Raw genomic sequence first — 11971 nt, 5'->3', positions numbered from 1 at the left:
TACAAACTAAGCAAATTTATTCTCAGACTTATATTTAAAAAAATGGAGTCAGGCCACTCATTTACACGTGTATACACACACACACACATACACACTGGAATATTATTCAGCCATAAAAAAGAATGAAATCTTGCCATTTGCAACAACATAGAAGGATCTAGAGGGTATAATGCTAAGCAAAATAAGCCAGTCAGAGAAAGACAAATATCATATGATTTTACTCATATGTGGAATGTAAGGAACAAAACAAACAAGTAAAGGGGAAAAGAGAGAGAGCAAGAGAGAGAGAAATCAAGAAATAGATTCTTAACTATAGAGAATAAATTGATGGTTACCACAGAGGAGTAAGGTGGGGGGGGAATGAGTGAAATAGGTGATGAGGGGATCCCTGGGTGGCGCAGTGGTTTGGCGCCTGCCTTTGGCCCAGGGCGCGATCCTGGAGACCCGGGATCGAATCCCACGTCGGGCTCCCGGTGCATGGAGCCTGCTTCTCCCTCTGCCTGTGTCTCTGTCTCTCTGTCTCTCTCTCTTTGTGACTATCATAAATAAATAAAAATTAAAAAAAAAAAAGAAATAGGTGATGAGGATTAAGGAGTGCACTTATGATGAGCACCAGGTATTGTAAGGAAGTGTGGAGTCACTATATTATACACCTGAAACTAATATAACACTGTACATTAATTGGAATTAAAATAAAAACTTAAAAAGAAAAAAAAAGTCGTTATTTGCAGGGGGGAAAAAAAAAAAAGATGGAATTAGGCCCTGGGGTCATTTTGCCTTTTTTCCAATCCTGCTTCCACCATTTATTGTGTGGCTTCAGGAAATTTACTTTCTCAGCTTAGGTTTTCTTATATGTAAAATGGAACACCAATAGTACTGGCATTCTAGGGTCACTGTAATAGTTCAAAAAGACAGTAAGGGTAAAGCTCTTAGTAAAATGGTATAGAGTTAGTGTTCAATAAGTGTTAGTTGTAATATATTATTATTACTATTATAAGCTACTAAATCATACTACTTTAAAAATATTCATGCTCATTGATCTAGTTCTACATTTTAAAATCTATTTTGGGAAAATAATTGGTCATAGGTATGCAGAAAAATTTCTGCAGAAGGCTATTCCTTGAACTTATATAAAAATGAGATTTTAGGGATCCCTGGGTGGCGCAGCGGTTTGGCGCCTGCCCTTGGCTCGGGGCGCGGTCCTGGAGACCCGGGATCGAATCCCACATCGGGCTCCCGGTGCATGGAGCCTGCTTCTCCCTCTGCCTGTGTCTCTGCCTCTCTCTCTCTCTCACTGTGTGCCTATCATAAATAAAAAAAAAAAAAAGAAAAAAAAGAAAAAAAAAGTGAGATTTTAGGAAAAAATTAACTTTGCAGCAAAAAGAATTAAATAATTAAACTAATTAATTAGTTAAATAAGTGGCTCCATATGATGGACTTTTCACAAATGTGAAATGTTTTAGAAAAATATTTAGTCATATGGGGGAATAGTTTATTATAATAAATAGATGAATGAAGAGAAATGAAAATCCATAAATACTACATTATCTCAACTCAAACCCATTTGTTCTTGCAAGAAGTATGTATTGAGTGGCAAATGTGGACAGGCGGTGTTCTGGGCACTGGAGATACAGCTCTGAAAAAATAATAACTATCCTTCTTGAGAAGCACATTCATCCCATTATATGTTAAGGAATCAGAAGAAAATACTTGTTTACAGGGCCTACCAATGAATATTGCAATATAGACTAAATAATAGCTTACATGTTTTTATATTTTTAAGTTCTTTCCTTTTATACCGTTTACTTTTATCCTTAATAAAGTAGCAGAGTGTATGTAACAAAATGACCATATCAACAATTACTGCCCCTTTTATGGAAAAAAAGAAGAAAAGGAAAGCTGGTCTGTAGATTAAAAGCATAAACTCCAAAGCCAAAATGTTTTGTTTGAGTCCTGACTTGGGCACTAATTAGCTTAGTAAGTGGGCAAGTTCCTCATCTGAGAAATTAAAAGAGTTACTATACATAAAGTATGTGGAAGAATTTCTAGAACATGGATGTGTCATCCATTTTTATGATCATAAGGTAACTGATGTGGTTTAAAGTATAATGTTCTCTAAAACATCATGTGTATTTATTTTTTCACCCTTTCAAAATTCCATTAAGATGACAATAAAGGAATTTTAAAAAGTGAAATTCCACAAAGAAAAAATAGAGATGCAGCACATATGGATGACAACTGGATCAATGTTCAAGTCGATATTTATCCAAAGTGAAGACTAACGTCAAATATCATCACCACTGATTGAATTCCCAGGATACAAAAATGAATCTGAAGCTTCATCAAATTATAAATATTATTTCGATGTTATGACAAAAAAATGTGGATAGTCAAATATTACAAATTTGACAAATCTATGCAGAAAAATGATTTGTCTGCACTGCCACCATATATGGTTCCTGGTATCACTCTATTGCAATATTAAAGAGATTGCTGGCTTATAATTACAGGGAGGGGGAAGTAGCAAGATTTTAGTAGTAGTAGTAGTAGTAGTAGTAGTAGTAGAGGAGGAGGAGGAGGAGTTATAGCAGTGGTAGTTGTAGTAGTAATAGTAGTAATAGTAGTCGTATTTTGACTAGCTGTACCAGTATAGGACATTGTTGGTTGTGATGTTATCACTGAGTTATCAAGGCTTTCTCACTCTGAAGAGTAACTGCTTAAAGTAAAATGTTATCTTCTCTATGATTCCTGCATGTTAAAACTTGATTGATGGTGACAATGTAATCTCATTGAAGCAAACCACTTCCTGAAAAACATTCTTAAGTATTTTCAGAAACAGACTTAATATCATTGCCTCATTTTTTCTTCCTTCCTTCCTTCCTTCCTTCCTTCCTTCCTTCCTTCCTTCCTTCCTTCCTTCCTTCCTCCTCCCTTCCTTCCTCCCTCCCTCTCCCTTCCTTTTTTCTATCTTTCTTTTCTGGGAATAGGCAAGCATTTGATGGTTTATCACTTGGGAAAAAACGTGTCCTTAAATCGTCATCTGCAAATGTGGAGTAATTTGATACAATTGGCTCTGAAAGGTTAAAAATAGATATGTTTGAATTGCCATCTATATCTCAACTGGCAGTGCATACGCAGCCTTTACCCTGGATAGAAGTATAGAAGGCTCTTTACTACAGATATCATATAAAAGATATTTACCATCTCAAGGCAGATCAGCTTGGTGTCCTTTTTGGATGCTTACTTTCTCTGCAAGCAACTGTTGAACTTTGGTCCTGTTAGGCTGCCCCCACCCCCAGCCCAATTCCTGAGTTATATTCTGCTCTGTTATCTTATGATGTGCTAATTCTGCATTTTGTACCGGTTCCTCAGACACGTTCTGTGTGACTCCTTGATGGATGGGTCCTGATTATTGAACTTTGCTTTTAATTTACTTGACTGCCAAGAGAGTTCTGGGTCTCACAGAACTAATATCACAGTGAATCTGACTGAAGAAACATTTATATAATGGAAAACTAGTGACTTAAAGTGTCAGGTAATTGTCATTGACAGTGTGACACTGCAGTAGAGGCTTCGGGCTTAGGAACCACAGGCATATGATCTGTTCACAGCCTTTAGAAAGTAAGGATAGCACAGTGAGGTTACGGACATCTTAGTGGTGAGCAGGAAGAGAGCGGGCTCCTCCTGTTACTCTTCATCTGATCCAGCCAAATAAAAGGGAATTAGGAACTGCCTTGCCATTCACTCTCTTTATTTAAGATAGAAATAGATGGCCATGAAGTTCAGGATCCACTTCTGGGTTCTCTATTCTGTTCCATTGATCTATGTGTCTGTTTTTGTGCCAGTACCACACTGTCTTGATGACCACAGCTTTGTAGTACAACCTGAAATCTGGCATTGTGATGCCCCAGATATGGTTTTCTTTTTTAAAATTCCCCTGGCTATTCTGGGTCTTTTCTATTCCACACAAATCTTAAAATAATTTGTTCTAACTCTCTGAAGAAAGTCCATGGTATTTTGATAGGGATTGCATTAAACGTGTAAATTGCCCTGGGTAACATTGACATTTTCACAATATTAATTCTTCTAATCCATGAGCATGGAATATTTTTCCATCTCTTTGTGTCTTCTTCAATTTCTTTCAGAAGTGTTCTGTAGTTTTTAGGGTATAGATCCTTTACCTCTTTGGTGAGGTTTATTCCTAGGTATCTTATGCTTTTGGGTGAAATTGTAAATAGGATTGACACCTTAATTTCTCTTTCTTCAGTCTCATTGTTAGTGTATAGAAATGCCATTGATTTCTGGGCATTGATTTTGTATCCTGCCACACTACCAAATTGCTGTATGAGTTCTAGCAATCTTGGGGTGGAGGCTTTTGGGTTTTCTATGTAGAGTATCACGTCATCGGCGAAGAGGGAGAGTTTGACTAATATTCGATAAAGGAGGAAAGACTATCCATTGGAAGAAAGACAGTCTCTTCAATAAATGGTGCTAGGAAATTGGACATCCACATGCAGAAAAATGAAACTAGACCACTCTCTTTCACCATACACAAAGATAAATTCAAAATGGATGAAAGATCTAAATGTGAGACAAGATTCCATCAAAATCCTAGAGGAGAACACAGGCAACACCCTTTTTGAACTCGGCCACAGTAACTTCTTGCAAGATACATCCACGAAGGGAAGGGAAACAAAAGCAAAAATGAACTATTGGGACTTCATCAAGATAAGAAGCTTTTGCATAGCAAAGGATACAGTCAACAAAACTAAAAGACAACCCACAGAATGGGAGAAGATATTTGCAAATGACGTATCAGATAAAGGGCTAGTTTCCAAGATCTATAAAGAACTTATTAAACTCAACACCAAAAAAACAAACAATCCAATCATGAAATGGGTAAAAGACATGAAGAGAAATCTCACAGAGGAAGACATAGACGTGGCCAACATGCATATGAGAAAATGCTCTGCATCACTTGCCATCAGGGAAATACAAATCAAAACCACAATGAGATACCACCTCACACCAGTGAGAATGGGGAAAATTGACAAGGCAGGAAACCACAAATGTTGGAGAGGATGTGGAGAAAAGGGAACCCTCTTACACTGTGGGTGGGAATGTGAACGGGTACAGCCACTCTGGAAAACTGTGTGGAGGTTCCTCAAAGAGTTAAAAATAGACCTGCCCTACGACCCAGAAATTGCACTGCTGGGGATTTACCCCAAAGATACAGATGCAATGAAACGCCGGGACACCTGCACCCCGATGTTTATAGCAGCAATGTCCACAATAGCCAAACTGTGGAAGGAGCCTCGGTGTCCATCGAAAGATGAATGGATAAAGAAGATGTGGTCTATGTATACAATGGAATATCACTCAGCCATTAGAAATGACAAATACCCACCATTTGCTTCAACATGGATGGAACTGGAGGGTATTATGCTGAGTGAAATAAGTCAATTGGAGAAGGACTAACATTACATGTTCTCATTCATTTGGAGAATATAAATAATAGAGAAAGGGAACAGAAGGGAAGGGAGAAGAAATGGGTAGGAAATATCAGAAAGGGAGACAGAACATAAAGACTCCTAACTCTGGGAAACGAACTAGGGGTGGTGGAAGGGGAGGAGGGCGGGGGGTAGGGGTGAAGGGATGACAGGCACTGAGGGGGGCACTTGATGGGATGAGCACTGGGTGTTATTCTGTATGTTGGCAAATTGAACACCAATAAAAATAAATTTATTATTAAAAAAATAAAATAAAATACATGGAATAGAAAAAAAAAGATAGAAATAGAAGCTGTTTAGTGTTAAAGGAGCTGTTTGAGCAAATTCAAGTCTTCACACTACCTTTGTATGTAATATTTCCATCCGAGTAGGACCAAAATTCTCCAAACTGATGTGCCTAATTTTTCTGGAAGGAACTTTGTACTTAGAATCCATAGCTTAGGCAAGTTGGAAAAAAATCTTTTGGGTTCAAACAAAACAAAATAAAACTCTTTTGTGTTCACTATTGAAAATGTCAATGCCTACCAATCATTTAGACAAGTTCCATTTATAGTTTTGGCCTTGATTACTAGAAATATTTCTTCTTTTCTTCACATGTTTATTACTCTTTATTATGATTGGATAAAGGATGACTTATGTACGCTGTAGTTCAGAATTTAATTTTTAAGTGGCAACGTTGATATTCTGCTTCCTACTCATTTTCACAAGATGTGAGCAATTCACAAATAGAAGATTTTCATGGAAGACTCAAGGCCTAATGAAATTAAGTAATTAAAAATGAAATACAGTTCCTTTAAGTTATTTTGTCTAGTTTTGCAAATGTCTGTGCATTAAACAATTCAATAAAAGATTAGAATTGTAAATAGTTTCTATTATTCTGCCTTGTGTTATTATTTAAATTCTCATACATATTTGTTGTTTCAGAAGGATGTATTTCGAGTTGCCTGAATGGCTCAGTCAGTTGAGCATCCAGCTTTTGATTTCAGCTCAAGTCATGATCTTAGGGTCATGAGTTCAAGCCCCACTTTGGGTACAGAGCTTACTTTAAATACATAGATAAATAAGTGAGGGAAAGAAGGAGTTAAGTCAAAGTCCACACATTAAAGAGAAAACCCCTCCTCCCTACCCCCCAACACGCACAATCAACACCAGCAGCCCTCTTCCCTTATCTTGATTCTTATATGTCTCTAAAGACAAAAATGAAGTTTCATTTTCTGGAGAAATAATGTTTAGGCACTGACATATATGTGGTCCTCCTAATGCAAAAAGTCTGTTTGTCAGCCATTGCCTTGCAGCAAAGCTGGCCATTTGATGAGCCCCATCCTCATACACAGAGTTTACAGCTAGCTTTGTAGGTCTTGCTCTTAAATGTGAAAAATTGGTCAAACCTCCTGAGGCATTTGAGGAAAGACTCCATCAGAAAACATATCAGACAAACAGAAAAACAAAACAAAACAAAGCAAAAAACCCCACAACCTCAGGAGAAACATAGTAATAGAAATTACTAGAAAATTTTTTAAAAAACCCCAGCAATCTATAATTCATATCTTCAGAGGGATAAAAGAAGATATTGCATCCATGAAATAAGAGCTAAATACTATCAGAAAAAAAATAGAAAATGGGAACATATTTAATATTACATATTCAATAGATTGGTTGGAAAATAAAGCTCAGGAATTCTTTCAGTATTTAAAATAAAATAATTCAGAAATGGACAATAGGAACCAAAAAATACAAAAATAAAGATTCAATCAAGGAATTTCAACATCCAGGGGAAGAAAGAACAGAGAAAATGAAAGGGATAATGTAATTATCCCACAAAGAGTATGAGAATGAAAGGACATGAGTTTCTGGATTGAAATGACCCATAAAATGTCCAAGACACACACACAAGCTCACGAAATACCCACACCAAACCATAATAACCATGACATTTAGAAATACCGTTGATGAAGAGAAGATCCTAAAACCTTTGAGATGAAAAAAACAGCTGCAAACAAACAAACAAACAAACAAACAACACAATTCCATGGTAAGGGTTGGGAATCAGAATAATACCAACCTTTAAAATACCCACATTGGTAGGGTGCCTGGCAAGCTCAGTCAAAGAGCATGCAACTCTTGATCTCAGGGTCATGAGTTCAAGCCTGAGCTCATTGGCAGGTAAGCAATAATGGAGCAATTCTTAGAAAATTTTGAGTGAAAAGTTATATTTAACTATCCATTAATCAAATGTAAATATAAAATAAAGATTTTTTATTATGCAAAATTCAAAATATCACCTGGCAGTGGTCTTTCTCAGGAAGTTGATGGAGGAAGTGGCCAGGGTGGGAGGGGTAGATTTACAAGATCTAGAATAGTCTCAGCAGTTTCCCATGTAAGTAGGGGGGCTATGATCTCATAGGAACTGTAACTGGTCCACTATCCATTAGTCTAGATCATTGATTTCCAGTAGAAATATAATATGAGAAATAAGATTTAAATTTTCTAGGGGGTACATTTTAAAAAGTATTAAAAAATGGGTGAAATTATTTTAATAATATGGTTTATCCATTTATTTTTAAATTTTTAATAATATAGTTTATTTAAACTTGTATGCCCAAAGCATTATCATTTCAACATTAATCAATAAATAACAAATGAGTTATTTTACACGTTTTTCATATCAAGTCTTCACAACTTGGTGTGCATGTCACATTTACAGCACATCTCAATTCAGACTAGCCACATTTCAAGTGTTCCATAGCCACTTGTAGTCAGTAGCTACTATATTGGACAGCATGTCTTAGGAAACATTATGTTAAATTAAATTAAATTAAATTAAATTTTAAAAAAGGAAACATTATGTTTTAGCTGACTGACATAATGTGAAGCATGGCAAAATAGTCTTTGAGGGACTAGGATGTGACAGGCAGATAATAATAGAAAAGTCTGAAAAATGGTATGCCCAGATAAGGTTCCAAATATGGAGGCCTGGAAATGGAGATGGATTCAGATTGGTGGTGCCAACTGCTGAGACAGAGCTTCTAGGGAAAGAGAGTCATTCCTCCCAGCCAAGGAAAATACTTCCTTTCATACCATGGATGCCATCCAATTCCTGTATCTTCTCAGGAACATTTTCCCACCATTTTTCTCTCTTCTGTATTTTCAGCCTCATCCTCTTTTTGGCACCCACATCTCTCCTGTTCCTTGTTCATTAACCAACTCTTTCCCAGCTGCTGTCTCCTCCTGTAGACCCACTCGATTTCAACTGGGAATCATCCTTTTCTTCTCATTTTGCCAAATTCCACTGACAACAGACTGTTGCCTGCTATCAATAATTTCAGAAATAATAAGGTGATGTAGGCCAATTGCAGCTCAAGGAAGAAAAAAAAAACAATTGGACATCAGACATCGCTACGTAAACATTATTTTTTAAAATTTGTCTACTCTCCCAGTTCCAGAAAATTTCCCTTTGGTCCTACCAACTCTCTTCTGGATGTCACTTGAATTGCTCCATCCATCTTTCTACCCAGTTATCTGAGGACTGCTTTTCAATTCATGTGAAGCACCATAGATCTCTCCCACCATTCCAAATGAGGTTTTGTCTTGACTTTGCATATATAAGAATTCATTTTTGGCTCAGCTAAGCAAGGAATTATTTGCTTTATGACTTCATCATGAAAAAATATAAAGAACTGGAGAAAGCTTTGAAACTACAGTTGTTCTCTAATATAATCCAGGATCAAATTCTTAGGCACAGATATTACCCACAGAGATCCCAGGGGTGTGGGCTGTTTCCTTCTTATATAATATCTTACAAACTTTAGAAGTTATTGTAATTATGTTTGCTCAGCTGTTCCCACGGCTTCCAAAGGCGCTCCACTGCTGGCAAGCTAAAGGGAAGCTTTTCTCTGGTTTCCATAGCACTTCTGGTTAAGCTTAGATTCTGCTTCTAAGTGCTTATACAGCTTTCATATCCCTAGATAGGTTGATTTTCCAAAGTTACCGTCTTCTCTGTTGAAGACTGTCAGCCTTAAAATTCCATCATCCTTTGGTCAAGGGCTGTTGGAGGTCTGCCCTGATATCTCCCCATCCCTAACATGGGTAAGGCATATGTTAAAGAGGTCTCAGAGATGACATACACCCACATCTTACTTCACTGATGAGAAATTGAGGCCTATGGAGACAGTTAGTTGATGATAGATCCAGAGCTAAGCCCAGAATTCCTAGCCTTGATTTCATTATTATTTTCACTCTATAAAATAGATGAGTGGGAGTAGAGTCAAGGAGGCAGGAGACATACTTAAGGGCTGCAAAATAGCACAGTTCTGGGTGAGAAGGGCAGAAAATCCAGAGGACTTTGAAAAGCCACTGGGTTAAGAGTTGCCAGACAGATTCCTGCTATGGAAATGACAGAGTGCCACCAGGAGTCTGATAACTTATCTTCAGTGTGTCCCAAGAGCAACATCTCCAGGCCACCATTAGTTCCCCAGGGCCAGACATAACTCCTGGGCAAAGAGGGTGATTCTGAAGGAGGAGCTATCTCCCCAAACAGATCTGTGGCTTCAGAGATGCAGAAATCAATGAAGCAAAGGAGCCAGGACTGAAATAGGACATTCTTCCAGGTAAGCAGGAGAGGAAATGAGCAGCCATAAAGGGGCAGGATTTGAACTAGGGCAGGGCTGAGTGTGGGAGCCTAAGACCCTGAAAAAATAGGGCCAAACATGCCAAATGCTGTATGAATCAGAGGTAGAGGCATTGGAAGATTGGAAAAGGTTATTTATCCAATTTGTTGTGATGGGAGTATAGCGAGATTGTGAGGGAAACAGTGAGGGGCTTGTGAGGGGGTTGGGGGTATCAAGAATTTATTACTTGAAGAAGCCGGTTGCAACATTATTCATAATATCCAAGACACAGAGTGTCCATTGACAGATGAATTGTTGAAGAACATACAGTATATAAAATAGAATATTATTTAGAACTAAAAGGAGGAAATCTTGCTGTTTGTGACAACATGGGTGGACCTTCAGGGCATTACACTGAGTGAAATAAGTCAAACAGAGAAAGACAAATACCATATGATCTCACTTATATGTGGAATCTTAAAAAAAAAAAAGGCAAAACAAACCCCCCCCCCAAAAAAAAAAAACCCAACAAAAAAGCTCATAAATATAGAGAACAGATTGGTGGTTTCCAGAGGCAGGAGGCTGGGGTTGACAAAATGGGTAAAAGGGACCAAAAGTTACAACTTCCAATTATAAGATAAATAAGTCCTAGAGACATAATGTATAGCATGATGACTACAGTTACAATTCTGTATTGTATACTTGAAGGTGGCTAAGAGGGTAGATCCTAAAAGTTCTCATTATAAGAAAACAAAATTGAAACTGTGTGTGGTGATGATGTTACCTAGACTCACTGTAGTGATCATTTGGTAACAGACACAAATAAGGGATCATTATGTTGTACACTTGAAATTAACGTAATGTTACATGTTAATTACATCTCAATTGAAAAAAACCAGCCTACTATAGACATCTAGGAAGGTTTAATAGATATTCTTAGTGTTTACCAATATCAGTTCAATATATGGTTTTGAGACTTACATGACATAAGGGTTGGGGAAGCTTCTCCCTTCAAGGAAGGAGTTTGGAGAAAATCTACCTTTGCTCCTCAAAAGCTGCAGAAAATCTGGGAGAGAGTGGGTGATCTTTGGTAGCCCTAGTTAAAATTTCAGGCCAACCTACCTTTTGGCAGAAGATAGACAACTGCCCTTTTATTTCCATAAGGGAATGAATGAATGAGTACTTGGAATAACATTTCTGAAAGGTTACCAGCTCCTGATGTAAATCTCATAAGGAACAGTCAATGACTGAATGCCCAGAGTTGGAGCAGAAGAGGTGTGGGAGAATTAAGGGCTCATCTCTCGGCTCTTGCAAGGCCCCATAAATGAAATGAGGTGAATTGAACTTCCCACTGGCAGTGGCCTCTGAATTCCCTACCTTGGAATTCCATGAGGAATGTGCTTTTGTTTCTCTCACAGTGTACTAATTGTGTCTTAAAGTGTGTGGAGAGAGGCATGGGAATGTTGCCTATGAAAACATTCTGCTGCAATTTGAGCTTTCAATTCAACAGATGGAAACTAAAAGAAACTAGATGGCTCTGTTAACAGGGGACATTTTCAGATGTTTGGTATGTGCTGTCTTTTGCTGCCCATTCCAATAAGGCCAAACAATGGGTACAAGAAGAACTGTGGTCTTCTGAGTGAAGATGTATGTCTATTTTTCTCTTAGGCAGAGCAAATGGAACCAGGAAGAGCTGGGCTACTTACCTGATGGTCAAAGGACAACTGTTTGACAGTTGGGGCAGTGGTAGTAGGAGATGGAGCCAGATCAGCCATAAAGTAGGCTGTAAAATTGCCAGGAGGTCTTTAGTTTTCCATTTTATGTCCCTCTGGTGGTGCAGTATGGATTCAAAGC

The 11971-nt window shown here is 37.7% G+C and overlaps 1 long non-coding RNA gene across 1 annotated transcript; it reads right to left on the bottom strand.

Annotated features, from left to right (window-relative positions):
* Nucleotides 1-200: 200 nt before the first annotated feature.
* Nucleotides 201-11485, bottom strand: LOC144320084 (uncharacterized). Its single transcript, XR_013385667.1, has 2 exons — nucleotides 11095-11485; nucleotides 201-536 (listed from the first exon to the last, which is right to left on the bottom strand). It is a non-coding gene; the product is annotated as an uncharacterized LOC144320084 (long non-coding RNA).
* Between the last annotated feature and the right edge of the window lie 486 nt (nucleotides 11486-11971).

The sequence above is a fragment of the Canis aureus genome, chromosome 9 (genome assembly GCF_053574225.1).
Source record: "Canis aureus isolate CA01 chromosome 9, VMU_Caureus_v.1.0, whole genome shotgun sequence".
In the NCBI taxonomy this organism is placed as follows: domain Eukaryota; kingdom Metazoa; phylum Chordata; class Mammalia; order Carnivora; family Canidae; genus Canis; species Canis aureus.
Note: the sequence above shows the minus strand (reverse complement) of the source record. Positions and strands in the feature narration are given on the sequence as shown.